This window comes from Pongo abelii, chromosome 14, assembly GCF_028885655.2.
Source record: "Pongo abelii isolate AG06213 chromosome 14, NHGRI_mPonAbe1-v2.0_pri, whole genome shotgun sequence".
Lineage (NCBI taxonomy): Eukaryota > Metazoa > Chordata > Mammalia > Primates > Hominidae > Pongo > Pongo abelii.
This window is the reverse complement of record NC_071999.2, coordinates 71,339,908-71,356,612: the sequence shown is the minus strand read 5'-3', so window position 1 is coordinate 71,356,612 and position 16,705 is coordinate 71,339,908. Positions and strand designations below refer to the sequence as shown.

Below are 16,705 nucleotides of genomic sequence, written 5' to 3'. Positions count from 1 at the left end.
CGGGGTGGGTGAGCATTGTTGTGTGCATGTGTGCTTGTGTGGAAATACTTCATAGGTGGTGCTGTCACTAATAGCCTCTTAAGTGTCTCTACTCTCTCTTTATAAGGCTGGCAGAATTACCTATTTGGAAAACAGATCTTCTAAAATCCTTAACTGTTCATGCTTCAATGATAAAGCCTAAAGTTTTAAGCCAGGAATTCTACACCTTCACAACTTGACCATAAAGTCTGTGCTCCAGCAGCCTATGATCACTGCCTGCCAGCTCCTCATCACTGTCAAACCCATGGTGGGTTTTAAGAATTAACAGAAAGGATATTTTGAAGGCACCTTGAATGGCATTGGTATACAAAAAGAACTAAAAAAAATAGTAGTTTTCTCTTTTTAATACACTTTTTCATGTTATTCCTTAAACTTAAAATACCTGGCTCTCACAAATCTACTGATCTTTTACACAGCCCTAAGGCTATTTCATGTCACTTTCTCTGACATTTTTTTCCCAACTCCACCCTTTCACCACAGCACATAGAATGAATCTCTCTTTCTCCAGTTCCATGGATTTTTCTTATGGTAACTAATATTTTATTTTCTCTGGATTTATGATTATTTTCATAGTTATTTCCCATAAATTTTTAATTTTTTAGGAAAATGTACTGTCTTACACATTTTAATAGGATTGCATATTCTGGGAACTCAATATAATTTTTGGAAAATAAATGTATAAAAGCATGCATCTTTTAAATTTGTATTTCTTATACAGCACAAAGCAAAGTGAAAACTAAGCTATTATTTTGTGATTCATGAATTAGGCTATTTTCTATTTCAAAGGCAATAGATAAGACATAAGTAAAAGGCAGTGTTAGATTGGATCCTAAATATCAGGAGTAGAATGTAATGACAAATGATGCAAATTATTTCCTTAGTATATTTTTAAGAATTGTTAATGTTTGTTCTTCCTTATATGGATGCTTACGAAATGCACAAATTTAACAAAATAAAAATTACTGTAATACTTATCATTTACATAATTTAACTCTTATAGTTACTAGCAAAAAATTGGCAATTTGGAAACTTTCTGATTTTTACTTTTAAGAATTCCTTCCTTTTTACAATAATAAGCAGCAAATAATAATTACACATATGTGATAAAATATCTTTGATAATGTGCTTTATTGAAACAGATATATATTCTTTGCTATTCAAGTTTTTAAGAGGAAAAGCTTAGATATGAAAATAACTTATCTTTGGTATTATTTCTTTGGCTTCTTTCAGTCTATAAAAGCTTTCAGTAGCTATCATAATCCTTTAGTTTTTTAGTGTAAATACTTGTCACTGTATCATCTTAAGCAGCAACAACTCTCCATATGTATAATAAAATTGCATTTTATAGTTCATGCTTAAAATAATACATGTTAGACTTCACATGAGATAATCTAAAGAAATCAAAATTTCTGTGACCAAAGAAATACTAACAAACCATTTCTGCTTCATTGCTGACAGCTAAGTATGCTACTTATTTTCAATGCAATCAGCAGTCTATCTTTTTTTTTATTTATTTCTACCATGAGACACACTAATTAAATTCCCCTTTGCCAGATTCTTTTCATATACCACATGAATAGCAAGTAAAGTCAATTTGTGAACTTATTGTCCTTGACATACTGTAGAAGTGTTTCTAGCTGGAACTGATTATGTTTAATCTTCTGTGTTACCCAGGTAAAAAATAATCCAAAAGATAAAAATAAATAATTGCAGCTCTAACTTATTTAAATTTGTTCTGCTACTGTTTTGGAACAATGCAGATGAACAGCAAAAGATCTTTCACATTGTCCAAAGAATGTTTCCACAGCAGTAATTATTTTCTTGCATGAGACCATGTGCCCTCTGCAGCAGGTGACAGATAAATGATTTTAAGATGTGAGAAAACCGAACTGAAGCACTCATTATTCTTTGAGGAAATAGAATCAGGACTAGAATATGCAAGTCTTATACCCAATCTTCCTGAGAAAGACAATAGTACAGACATTTTAGAAGGTAAGATTTTACATATATCTTAAAATCATTTGGGCTTTCTTCTATAATATACTCTAAAAAATGTGATACTTGCAGTCTTATTATAGGAATTATTGTCAACAAGAATAAAAGGTTGGTTTATAAACATGACAGAATCTTTGCAAATTATACTTTGGAAAAATGTGACTATACGTATTTATATACTACGTAAATATTATTAAAATAATATATAAATATATATAAAAGCTACATTATATATACTATATAATGTTTATATACCACATATACTTTGCAATTTATATATATTTTAAATACCTGAGTAACCAAACTACTTTATAAATGCCAAATTTTATAAACTGAAGTTCTTATTTTTAAAGGAAAATGAGCTAGATAATGCTACTTACATGATATTTAAACTTTTAGGCAAAAGTACTGAATATTTAGGAAGCCAATTGCCTTTATTAAGATGGAACAAAGTGTGCTATTGTATGTAAACTCATAAGAACTTGTGAATTTTAAAGACAAAAACCAGATATTTCTTTTAAGGCAAAATCTTTAAATGAAAACGCAGCTCTTACATATACTAAATGATGTAAATTTAAAATATACACATTATAATTTAAATAAAACTGCATTGGGCATGTAGTGCCTCTTACTGAATATTTGTCATTCCATAACAAATATATTAATGATCAAAATGCTGTCTTTCAATCTCTAATTATTGAAAGCCTATAAGATTTAATCTGTAAATAATTTATTTTTTAATAATAAAGTTATATTAATTTTGTTTTTTTAAAGATCAAATGGTGCATGTATATTAAAACATTTTAATTATAATCTGTACTTTATTATATAAAAATTCCTCTTATAAAAAGACTAATCAAATCTGTTTTGTTTTATTTGAAACTAATTTTTATTTCATAGAAAACTGCATGCAATATAAAAGAGGAAGCAATACTTTGTGACAAAATAGTTAATGCCAAAAATATTTTAGCCTTTTATCAAATACAACAAAAAGACACAAATATTACAGTGTCAAATGAAAAATTAGTCAAATTATTCATATAGAAGATTTAATATACTAACACTACAATGGTTCTGCAAAAATTTAAAAAGCTTCTGCACAGCAAAAGAAATAATCAACAGAGAGAACAGACAACCTACAGAATGTAAGAAAATACTTGCAAACTAATTATCTGATCAAGGTCTAATACCCAGAATCTACAAGGAACTCAAACAACTCATGAAGAAGAAAACAAATAGCCCCATTAAAAAGTGGGGAAAGGATATGAACAGACTTTTTTTTTAAAGAAGACTTAGAAGCCAACAAACATGAAAAAATGCAAGTTAAAACTACAATGAGATACAATCTAACTCCAGCCAATATGGCTATTATGAAAAAGTCAGAAAAAAACCATGGAATACTATGCAGCCATAAAAAATGATGAGTTCATGTCCTTTGTAGGGACATGGATGAAATTGGAAATCATCATTCTCAGTAAACTATCACAAGAACAAAAAACCAAACACCGCATATTCTCACTCATAGGTGGGAATTGAACAATGAGAACACATGGACACAGGAAGGGGAACATCACACTCTGGGGACTGTTGTGGGGTGGGGGGAGGGGGGAGGGATAGCATTGGGAGATATACCTAATGCTAGATGACGAGTTGGTGGGTGCAGCGCACCAGCATGGCACATGTATACATATGTAACTAACCTGCACATTGCGCACATGTACCATAAAACCTAAAGTATAATAATAATAAAAAAAAACCAGTAGATGTTGGTGATAACGCAGAGAAAAGGGAAAGTTTATACACTGTTGATAGGAATGTAACTTAGTACATCCTCTGTAAAAAACAGCATGGAGATTTCTCAAAGAACTAATTACTAGTAAAAGAATTACTAGCAATCTCACTGCTGTGTATATACTCAAAGGGAAATGAATCATTATGGAAGAAAAACCTGAGGCATATATTTATTGCAGCATTATTCACCATAACAAAGTTATGGAATCAGACTAAGTGATCAACAAATAATTAGATAAAGTATGATGTGTGTGTGTGTGTGTTTGTGTGTGTGTGTTGTGTGTGTTTATCATCTAGGTCTCTGCCTATGTATATATTTGTAATATACATTTATTTATTTATTTATTTCTACACACCATGGAATACTACTCAGCTATAAAAAAGAATAAAATCATGTATTTCACAATGGAACTGAAGGCTGTTATCTTAAGTGAAATAACTCAGAATCAGAGTGAAATACCACATGGTCTCACTTACAAGTGGGATCTAAACAAACAGTACACATGGATGTAAGGGATTTGAGGGGACAAGGTGAAAATACACATTGTAGATTACAATAGGTGGCAGGGTGGGAGGTGGGTGACGGTTGAAAAAATTACCTATTAGGTACAATGTTTACTATTTGAGTGACAGGTATACTAAAAGCCCAGACTTCACTATACAATATATCAATGTTATAAAATTTCACTTGTACCCTCTTAATCTATTTTAAAAATTTAAAATGATAAATAAAAAATAAAATAAACAAAATTCCTACGTGGACCAAAGTTAATATGTGACTTCAAATTCATCTCTGTAGAAAATCTCATTTCATGTTTCGTTCTCTAATTTTGCTTGTTAAGTTTCTCAGTATTTGATGCTTACTTGTAGAATCACAAACTGTAATACTTTGCATTTCCATTTTACTTTGACATGCATAATCTCATTGGTTCTTTACAAATTTGTGAAGGAGACAGATAAGGTGCTGCTACACTAATTAATTAATAAATGTTGTGCAAGAGAGATTAAGTGGCTTGCTGCATGTCATACAGCAATGATGTTGCATAGCCAAATGCATAAACAATTTTCTCCAAGCCTGTAGCCAATCTGATTGTGGATTTCTTCCCCTTGGCACTTCTTACAAGAAATCAAGATTTAAAAAAAAAAAACTCATTAAAATAGACTACTGATAATCCTAATCCTACAAAATAAAAGATTGGTAATAATTCAGAATAAAAGTTCAAAATGAAACATGAGTTTTGTATAGGAGGAAATACGGTTACCACATGCCCTAGTCTTTTTATATAACTGCCAAAGGATATGATAAATTGACATTTTATGGTTAAATGTAACTTTACATGTATAAGCATCTCGGGGATTTTTGGCACATCTTGAAAGTATTTTTCCTGGAGTTTATTTTCCTAAACTAGTCAGTAAGATTGAAGCAATGCAATTTAACATAATAAATTATTTTTATTTTTCAACTACTAACAAGTGTTACTTTCACTTGGACTCAAAGCCTTGCCCTGGACTTTGCCATTATCTCTATTTTAAACCTTGAAATAACTTTTGTTAATAACCCAGGCTCACATAAAGCTTCTCCTTCCCTTGCTGCAAGTATAACTAGGTTTAGGTCTCACTGTCTTTTGACACTGGAATTTCCATCCAATTTTTCTGTGTCTCCTGTGTTTATATCCTTACCTCTTCAATCTGGAAGTCAGAATTCCCTCACTTTCATCATTTTCTTCTTAGAAACTTGAAACTCTCTGCCCTGTTTTCTGTATAACTCCACCAGTCCTTCATCTGTCAATAGATTTCTGATTCTACAACTGAGTTTCTAAGTATTAATGAAGAAAATCAGTTGGCTGTGTAGATTGGTGATAATATAACATACCTTATCTTTATCCTCAATAATGCCAGTACATTATTCTGTTTCCATTATCTGTTCCTTCTCCAATTCTTTCCTGCAGTAATTTCAAATTTTACCAATGTCTTCAACTTCCTATACTTGCCTTTCTTCTTTTTTGAGAAAACTAACTTCTATTTCTCATAACAAACAGACATCAAGGTAATAATACCTTTTTTTGTCTTATCTGTCCCTGCCCTACCTAAACATGTATTTGTATCCACTATTCTTACATTTTTTCCTTCAATACCATTGGGAAAATGTTTCTTCTCTTACCCAAGGCACAGGTGGAATATGTAGCTACTTGTGGTCTGAATGTGTTTTGCTTCTTCATCTTTCTCTATCTTTCCTTTATATTGAAATCCTACTCTCCTTTTCCTGTTTGCCCAACAGCTGTATGTGACCAAGACTCTTCTTTTATAGTCAATCAAGTTAAAACGTTCACCTCCATAAGTCTATATTCAGTGCTTTAGTGGTATTACATTTCTATTTATACTTTAACGTTTTTGCTATAAATGCTTAATATATAGCAAAAAGTCTATAAAAAAATTAACACACATTGACAATTTACCTAGCTTAGGATATGGAAAATCACCAAGAAATATGGAGCATCCTGTATGGTACTACAATATCACATTACTTTATATTTCCCAAGAAATAAAAACCATCTTGTACTTTATATGCTTTTTATAGATTTTACCATATATATACACACACACATATATACACATATGTATCTGTTGTATTTTACATAAATTATTCTATATAATGTGCATTGTTACATGATTTGATTTTTTTCAAATTGTTACTTTGAGATCTTTCCCTATTGATATGTGTTGCTTTATTTCTTTTCATAATTGTATAATATTCATTTTATGAAAATGCCCTAAGGTGCAGTGGCTCATACCTGTAGTCTCAGCACTTTGGGAGGCCGAGGCAGGTAGATCACCTGAGGTCAGGAGTTCAAGACCAGCCTTACCAACATTGTGAAACCCCGTCTCTTCTAAAATACAAAAAATTAGCCAGGCGTGGTGGCAGATGCCTATAATCCCAGCTACTCAGGAGGCTGAGGCAGGAGAATCGCTTGAACCTGGGAGGTAGAGGTTGCAGTGAGTCTAGATCACACCATTGCACTCCAGCCTGGGCAACAAGAGCGAAACTCCGTCACACACACACACACACACAAAGAAAGAAAGAAAAGAAAATGCCCTAAGGTGTTTATCTGTTCAACCGCTGCTTTTGAGAATGTGGCCTGTTTCTAAACTGTTGTTATAATAAACAATGAAGATATATATTAATGCCCATGTATCCTGGTAACGTTTTTAAGGCTTATATTATCTCTTTTTGTAGTAAATTTTAGTGGATATAATTTTAATTTTAGTATGTTTGAAGTTATTACTGTTATAATGCATATTTTGGCTTTTGTCCTACTTAGAGAATTCTTCTCTGCGGAAAGTTGATAAAAATATTTTCCCATATTTTCTGCTAAAAGTTTTAAAATTTTTTTAAGCGTTGAATTTTACATGTAAGCCCTTCATGCAACAGCAATTGTTTTGATAAATGCTGTAGATAGAATTTGAAATGTATTTATTAAAAAATAGATTGCATACTGATCTAAAATGCTAGTTCTATTAAATGTCAGATTCTCAATCAAGGTCTTGGATATACTGGGTTATTTATTTGAAGTTTTTCTGCTTTCTTTTGATGTTGGCACTTATAGTTTTAAACTTCATTCTGAGTATTGATTTCATGGTATCCCATAGGTTTCGGTATGTTTTGTTTCCATTATCATTTGTTTCAATAAATTTTTAAGTTTTCCTTTTTTTAGTTTTTGAGACGGGCTCTCTCTATGTCATCCAGGCTGGAGTGTGCAGTGGCACAATCATAGCTCCCTGCAGCCTACCTCCCAGGCTCAAGCAATCCTCCTACCCCAGCCTCTCAAGTTGCTGGGACTACAGACATGTGACACCATGCCTCGCTATTTTTAATTTTTTTTTGTATAGACAGGGTCTCCCTATGTTGCCTAGGCTGGTCTCAAACTCTTGAGCTCAAGCAATCTACTTGCCTCAGACTCCCAAAGTGTTAGGATTACAGATGTGAACCACCTCACCCAGCCCCCATTTTCCTCCTAATTTACTTATTGACCCACTGGTCATTCAGGGGCATATTGTTTAACTTCCATGTGTTTGTATAGTTTTCAAAATTCCTCTTCTATTGATTTCTAGTTTTAGTTCTTTGTGGTCAAAGGAGATAATTACTGTGATTTCAATTTTTTTTGAATTTTTAAAAGATTTGTTTTTGACATAACAAATGGTCTATCCTTGAGAATAATAAATGTGCTGAGGAGAATAATGTGTGTTCTGCAGCCCTTGGATAAAATGTTCTGTAAATATTAATTAGGCCCATTTGGTATTTAGTGCAGATTAAGTTCAATGTTTCTTTGTTGATTTTATTTCTGGATGAACTGTCAGTGCTGAAAGTGGGGTGTTGAACATTTCAGCTATTATTGTATACTTTAAGTATTGATACCTCTCTCTAGGTTTGGGAAGTTCTGTGTTATTATTTCTTTGAATAAACTTTCTGCATCTCTCTCTCTACTTTCTGTTTAAGGCCAAGAACTTTTAGATTTACCCTTTTGAGGCTATTTTCTAGATATTGTAGGTGTGCTTCGTTTTTTTTTCTTTTTTCTTTTGTTTTCTCTGACTGTGCACTTTTAAATAGCCCGTCTTCAAGCTCACTAATTCTTTCTTCTGCTTGATCAATTCTGCTATTATGAGACTCTGATGCATTATTCAATATGTCAGTTGCATTTTTCAACTCCAGAATTTCTGCTTGATTATTTTAATTATTTTAATGTCTTTGTTAAATTTATCTGATAGAATTCTGAATTCCTTCTCTACGTTACCTTGAATTTTGTTGACTTTCCTCAATACAGCTATTTTGAATTCCCTGTCTGAAAAGTCACAAGTTCCTGTCACTCTGAGATTGGACTCTGGTGCCTTATTTAGTTTGTTTTGTGAGGTCATGTTTTCCTAGATGGTTTTGTTACTTGTAGATGTTTGTTGGTGTATTAGTCAGTTCTCACACTGCTAATAAAGACACCCGCAAGACTGGTTGATTTATTAAAAAAAAAAAAAGAGATTTAATTGATTCACAGTTCAGCATGGGTGGGGAAGCCTCAGGAAACTTGCACTCATGGCAGAAGGGAAAGCAAACATATCTTTCCTCACATGGTGTCAGGTAGAAGAAGAATAAGAGTGAAGTGAAGGGGGAAGAACCTTATAAAACCCTCAGATCTTGTGAGAACTTACTATCACGAGAATAGCATGGGGGAAACTGCTCCCATGATTCAATTACCTCCCACCAGGTATCACCCACAACACAGGGGATTATGGGAACTATAATTAAAGATGAGATTTGGATGGGGATACAGTCAAACCTTATCAGTTGGTGTCTGGACTTTGAAGAGTTAAGTATTTATTGTAGTCTTAACAATCCAGCTTTGTTTGTACCTGTCCTTCCTGGGAAGGCTTTCCAGGTATTTGTACCTGTCCTTCCTGGGAAGGCTTTCCAGGTATTCAAAGGGACTTGGGTCTTATGATTTAGACTTTTAATCACTACAGTTGTATCTTAATTAGGGGGCACTCCAATCCAAGTAACACTGTAGCTCTTGCAGAGTTGCGGAGGTAGTACCTTAATGGTCGTGAATAAGATATAGAAGAATTCTCTGGAGGCAGAGACACTTGTTCTCTTCCCTTGCTTTTATCCAAAACAAATGAAATCTCTCTATCTGTGCTGAGCTGCCTGGAATGGAGAAGGTGTACACGAGGACTTGGACTGTGCTCTGTCTGATCTGAAGCCAGCACAGCACTTTGTCTGCCTAAAGCTTACTAGCCTACTACAACCACTAGCTGGCTACCACCTATGTTCATTAAAGGTTGTAGGTTGCCACATCAGCAGGTAGCAAAGTAAGCCAGGCTTGGTTCTTCCGTTCAGGGTGGTGGGTTCTCCCAGGCCCCAAGCAAGTGCAGAGGTGCCATCTGGGAGCCAGGGACTAGAGTCAAATACCTTAGAAGTCTATCCAGTGTTCTGTTGTACTGCAGCTGAGCTGGCATCAAAACCACAAGAAGCAGAATGTTCTACTCTTCCCTCCCCTTTCCAAAGAAAGAGGAGCCTCACCCGTGGCCACTACCACCACAGGCCCATGGGGAGTTCTACCAGGGTGCTACCAAAGAGAGCCTCAGGTCTCTTCAGTCAGATTGTGGTGAGTAGTGCCTGGTGTGGGACTCACCACTTTCCAGGGCAGTAGGCTTCCCTCTGGCCCCAGGCAGGTCCAGAAATATCACCCAAGAGCCAAGGCCTAGAGTTGGGGACTGCAAGAGCCTGTTTGGTGTTCTACCCTCTTGTTGTCAAGCTTGTATCCAAAGTGCAATACAAAGTCCTCTCTACCTTTCCCTCCATTTTGCTCAAGAAAAAAGAGCCTCTCCCTGTAGCCACCAAAGCTGGGGATGTGCTGAGTCTCACCTTAAAGCAGAGAGTCTCAGAGACTCAGTCAAATCCCTCAATGTAGTACCTGTGTATTACTGCTGGTTATTCAGGGCCTAAGTGTTCTTCAGTTAGCAGCTAATGAATTCTTCCAGGACTGGGTCCTTCCCTTCAGGGCAGCTGGTTTCCTTCTGGCCCTGGGTGTGTCTAGAAATGCCATCCAGGAGCTAGGTCCTGGAAAGGGGAACTTACGACTCTGACTGGTGCCCTATCCTGCTGTGGCTGAGCTGGTAACCAAGATGCAAGAAAAAGTCCTCCCCACTCTTCCCTCTCTTCTCTTCAAGTGGAAGAGAAGAATCTGTTTTGGAGCCATGAACTATGTAGTCTGCAGCTAAGGGAGCTGCGTGTCAGTGTTCCTTTACCTGCACCAGCTGGTGTATCAGTAGGTTGTGCTCCCCTCAGTCCACTGGCTCTGAGCCCAGTTCAGTACTAGAACTTGCCTAGGATTTGCAGTCCTTGTGGCTAAGATTGCTTCTCAAGTTTATTTAAGGCCCGATAGCGCTTTAGTCTACCGTGGCAAGGCTTGTGGGAACTCAGTTTCCAACCACTGGGCCGGGCAATTCCGCTCTGGCTAGGGCTGGTTTAAATGCTCCCTCCATGGGTAGGTGTCAGCTGAGTTCATTCCGATTTTGTTTTCTGCTGTAATGGGGCAGATTGGTGCTCTACCCTACTGTGGGCGACCTGATACCTAAGCTGATTTTTGGTTCTTATGAAGGTGCTTTGTGTGTGTGTGTGTGTGTGTGTGTGTGTGTGTGTGTACATAGTTGTTACATTTGATGTTCTTGTGGGGAGGATGATCAGTGGAGGCTTCCCTTTGGCCATCTTGCTCTGCCTCCTCCTCTGAAGAGAAGAGCTTACATCTAACATGCGGGTAAATTTGTCAAAACTCAGATACAAGGAGGATAGGTAAAAGTAAATTTAAAAAAATAAAATTCAAGTGGATATTAATACATCAAATAATTCAATGAATACTTTCAATATAGCAATCTATTTTCAATATAGCAATTTGTTTTCAATATAGCAATTTGTATTCAATATAGCAATCTATGTAAACATTGAATACCATTAGTTTTTTTTTTTTTTTGATGGTATGGTGTCAAAATGATCTCAGTAATTATTATTTGGGATTATAAAAGACTTCAAATACGATTGAATACTTGCACATTATTTCTACTTTCAAGGAACTTATACCTATTTTCAAGCTACTTGTACACATTAACTGAATGGTTCAAAGGAAGGATGATTGATACTTTAAATATCGCTATACATAATTTTTAGTTCTTTTCTGAAGTAAATTTTTTGAAGTAAAATTATGTTTTCACTAATGAGATCTAGGGCTATTTTTCTTTAATGTAATATTTTTCTCCATTTATTTAATAGTCTGTATTCTTTCTGAAATTTTCACTTTGTCTTAAACTGTTTTACCTGTAACTCATTAGAATAAATTTACTTATGTCTCTGAAGGAACATATTAATATGATTTTTATGTGAGTTTCAATATTCTCATGAATTTACTTGACCTTGTACTTAAATTTATTGAAAAAATAAAGATAAACATAACTACAAAGCTAGTAAAGAAGCGAATAGCAAAATTTCTCCATTTCTCATGGGATTGCAGCTGTTGCTATAGCTACTGAATTACTTGCCTTCAACATAAGACTTGGCCTTCAGATTGACCTAAGGCTTCAACGTTATGTATGTATACTATAGGATATCTTTTTGTTTATTTGTTTACCAATGCAGATGGAATTCCTGTAGGATAATACACACCTGAAGAATACATACTGATAAATTCCAATTTGCATAGGCCCAACAGTAAGAAAAGCTGCGCATATATGGATTCCTCCAAAATATTTTATTTGCCATACAAGGCTATTAATATCTTTTATCTACCATTGTGTGACATAAGTTTTCACCCTGATATGCACCTTTGATTACTATAAGTTTGAAGCATCTTCAGCTTTGCCCTCTTTACTGAAATTCTTTCTAACTTAAATAAATCTTACCCTAGTAAAATTATAAAACTACCTGTTTATTCACTTCTTTTTTTTATTTGCATGATACACTATTCTTTTATGACATAAAACCCTTGGCTCAATATATCTTTTATCATTTGTTTTTAATTACAAACATTAACTTTTCAGTGACTTGAAAAATAATGTATTCAGAAATCAGTTAAGTTTTGTTACTTTACTGCATGCTACACATGTATTCTGAAGTCACAGGTGTACTGACAATGGCTAATATAAAATAAGAAGAATATTGAAGCAAAAAATTAGTTAATAAGTTTAGAAATTGGAAATAAATCAGAACAATCATATTAGATTATCTTTGAAGATTACTGTTATACAATGTAATGACATACATGTGCAAAGCACATCTCAAAGGAACACCATTTGCAAAGATCACAATAAGAATTTGTTTCCCTGGAGTTTTATGGTGTTGTAGCCTTGAAATCATTTTTATGAGAAGTTTATACAAACAAAAATTCAAAGAAGACAAGGAAAAAGGTAAATATGTAAAAAAAAATGCTTTTCATAAAATCGCATTTGTAAATATGCATTTTTACATTTTTAAAGATCATTGATTGTTATGGGATAATTGCACATGTAGATGTGAAATATATGAGAACAAAAACAGAACAAGTAGGAAAGGGGTAAATGGAATTAAACTACTATGAGATTTTTACATTGTTCATGATATAAAATAATATTATTTGAGGAATACATTAATGGCGAAGAAATTTGCTCTATTGTCTAGAAAGAAAACAGGCAAATATACCTAAGAAGTCAATATATAAGATAAAGTAAAACACTAAAAAAAAAAAAATACAAGCTGGATTCACTTAAAAGAAGGCTAAAACTGAGGAATGGAGAATCACAGATCAACAGGTCATGATAAAAATAGTAGACTGTTACCCAATAATGTTAATAATCGCCTTAAATGTAAATGGATGGAATATTCTAATAAAAAGTTAAAAATGGATGCTGAATAAAAATAACAATATTGAATTGTAATTTAAAAAAATACTCACGTTGAAAACAGAGCAACTGGAAGTAAAATGTGGAATAATGGGTATCATGCAAACACATTAAGCATTAGAAGCTTACGTAGATATATTAATGTTAGAAGCTTATGTGCCACATGAAGTTTGTCCACAAACAACTCCTGATTTAGGCATTTTAGGATGCCTTTCCTTAAACAAAGCATCTATAAAAAGGACAAAATCCATTTTGTGCCTAATCAAAATGTCATGCTTCTTCTAGAAATCACTTAGTTTGCTTGGGGAAGGTGGAAGTGTGGTCACCAGATTTGGATTGTGTTTTGTCTCTTGTAAACCCACTGAAAGGTGTCCTATGTGCACTATTTTAACCTGCTTTCTTTTTACAATATTTAGCTTGACCCGTCTTAGCACAGGTGAATCTCCTCTGTTTCACATCTTGCAGTCTTTATCCAATGTTGCAAGATTTCAAGAAGCAACTGTATCATATTCAAGTATTTTGCAGTTATTTAACCATTTTTTACAATTTTCATGTTATAAAACTTCTGATATAACAGCATAGACCTCTATGGCTTCTCTATTTCATCTCCCCAATAAAGATTTTGAGAACATATACAATGGATGGAGAAGATACAGATTATAAATATTAAAATGGTTAGTAAGGAATGGTGTAGGGAAATAAATTCTGGATTTTTGTTCACACTTCAGCCAGGTATTATTTATAATCAAACTTTAATCATTTCTAAAAGGGAGAAATAACTGGTTATATACCACCTCCTATTTGTTGTAAGAATAAAATAAGGCAACAATGTTCAGGAAAGTTTCTTCAAAAACTTCAAAACATTTTTGCCGGGCGCGGTGGCTTACTCCTTTAATCCCAGCACTTTGGGAGGCTGAGGCGGGCAGATCACGAGGTCAGTTGATCAAGACCATCCTGGCTAACACAGTGAAAACCCGTCTCTACTAAAAAATACAAAAAAATTAGCTGGGTGTGTTGGCGGGCGCCTATAGTCCCAGTTACTCAGGAGGGTGAGGCGGGAGAATGGCGTGAACCTGGGAGCCAGAGCTTGCAGTGAGCCGAGATCGTGCCAATGCACTCCAGCTTGGGCGACAGAGTGAAAATTGGACCTTAGTATCACTAGATAAACTCAGTATTTCAATTGAGTTATGCGGTTTTGATTAACAGCAAACGTATCTCAATGACTTAAATCCCAATATTTCCCTATAAGTAACAATGAAAATATCAGACATGTTATAGATTTCATTTGTTTCAAATATTGGTTAACACACACATAAATCTTTTTAGGATATTATGCATATGTCTTTCTTCAAGGTTTCACTTAATTAAACATAAGAACTCAATTCCTGGATGTAATTGAACTTTTGAAATCTTGGGCATAGGAAAAAAAATATGTTATCCTTAAAGAATGTGAATTTATTAGACATTCTGAAAGGACTCAATTTATCTTTATCTTCAATTTGTTATTATCCTTGTATAATAATATTTTATTAGAATATTGAAACTCAGGGCATATGCCTTGAGGTTGAGCACCTAATAATTAGTGAAAATGTGTATTTCTGTCTACCAGTGGAATTAACATGAATAAGGGATGAATAAATAACTTATTTCAGTCTACAGTGGATATGTTAGCCTTTGGTATTTACATTCACATTGGCATCCTAAGAACTGGAACTAGAATTCAATCTCCATCCCAGGAGCCAACAAGTGAAATTATCCTGTAGTCATTGCTCAAAGTAATGTTCTAGAGTGCATCTTCTAAGTCATATCATATATTCCACACATGCATATATAGAAATATCACTCCTTTTCTGTCTTCATTATCTCTATATTCAGTCTTCTGGTCTAATATTGGAAAATGTGGAACAAGAAACCTCAGAAAATCAGGAAAGAAGCATTCAGAGATTGCAATATCCACCATTAATATACTTAGGACCATTGAATAGGTCAGTTATAAATAGTTGACCACAATGACAAAAATTCTGAAGACCAGTATATTTATTTTTTGTAAAAGGTCAGCATACTCATAGCTTTGCTTTTTCCAAACACCCAAGGAAACAAAAGTGACACTTTCTCATACTTCCCTATTAATTTTTTTTACCAAGATTTTATTTTTCCTGACATTTTTTCTCATGCTTCCCTATTAAAAAAATTTTTTTTACCAATATCTTATTTTTCTTATGTCCATTTCTTTTTAGATTTCAGGCCTTTTAATCTCAATTACTAGCTATAGTCAGAAAGGTAACCCTTCTTCCAAGAGTCTTTGAATTTTAATAGAGATCAGAACCCAGTGATTAAAAAAAAAATAAAAAACCTCAAAATTTTAGAGCCTAGAGATAAAATGATTAATCTCAAGAACCTCCTTTGGACCTATCTGAATTAACACTAAGTATATAACTACTCTGCCTGTGCATAAACTGACTCAGGATATTAAATTTTAATGATATTCTCAGTTTGTTATATTGGCATTAAGAAAAAAAATTGTAACAATATTGATGCAAGATTTTTCTTGGCCCCTTCGCTGGACTCGCGACAGAGGTGGCCTGTTTATTTGGTCTGCCACGCTCAACTCCTAGTGGGAGGGAGCACGTGAGCAAGCAAGTGCAGGATCCAGTCAGTTGCTCTGGGCACCAGCAGGAGCAAGCTCCATCCAGGACCTGTGGCAGCACCCAGGTAGGGGTGCCTGGGACCCTGAAACCCCAGAAGGGATGTTACGATGCTCTCCTAGTTTCACTGTTCCTGGTCAATGGTGTGTTACCAAGTCAGTTGGCCCCTTGCCTAATTATGTAAGGTGGTTGCCCTCCACCAGCACAGGCAAAGGGGTGGGTCCCAAGTCTTTGTCCACCGTCCATGAAGAATGAGGTTGTGTGAACAATTGAAGGATGGTGAAGGCGGAGAATTTTGTTAAGCAAGGAAAACAGCTCTCAGCATAGAGGAGAGCTGGAGAACTGACAGGAAGTGCTGGCCATCTTCCTCTAAAGTCAGGCCTCTCTTCCATAGTCCTGCTGTCTCTTCTTCAAAGTCTCCATTTCCTCCTCGAAGTCTGGTTGTCTCCTTGGAATCCAGCCAACTCCCCTCTACCAGCTGAGTCTGGGGTCTTTGTAGGCACAAGATGGGGACTGCGTGCTGATTGGTTTGTGAGTATGCAAAATAGGTTAAAGCAAAGACACCACTCCAAGGTGGGCATGACAGTGTAGAAAACCAATTTGGAAAGGGTAGGTATATGTAAAATAGGTGAAGGGTGGGATCAATCAGAGGAAAGCGTGCCAAACAAGAAGAAAAGTTCTCAATCCGGTCTGAGGATTTAACCTGTAGCTTGGCTTTCAGGCTTTAAACTGTCTTCAGCTTGGAAGTGGGGTTTCACTAGGTACCTGCCCCTACCTGCTTTGGCATTTGGCTGGCTTCTGCTGCTATCAGTATGTTATTTTAT

At 34.9% G+C, this 16,705-nt stretch overlaps 1 protein-coding gene across 1 annotated transcript in view; it reads left to right on the top strand.

The window, feature by feature from the left end:
- The window catches only part of LOC100436943 (heterogeneous nuclear ribonucleoprotein A3-like), a 48,540-nt gene that overhangs the window by 7,348 nt on the left and 24,487 nt on the right, over positions 1-16,705 (top strand). The window lies entirely within an intron of this gene.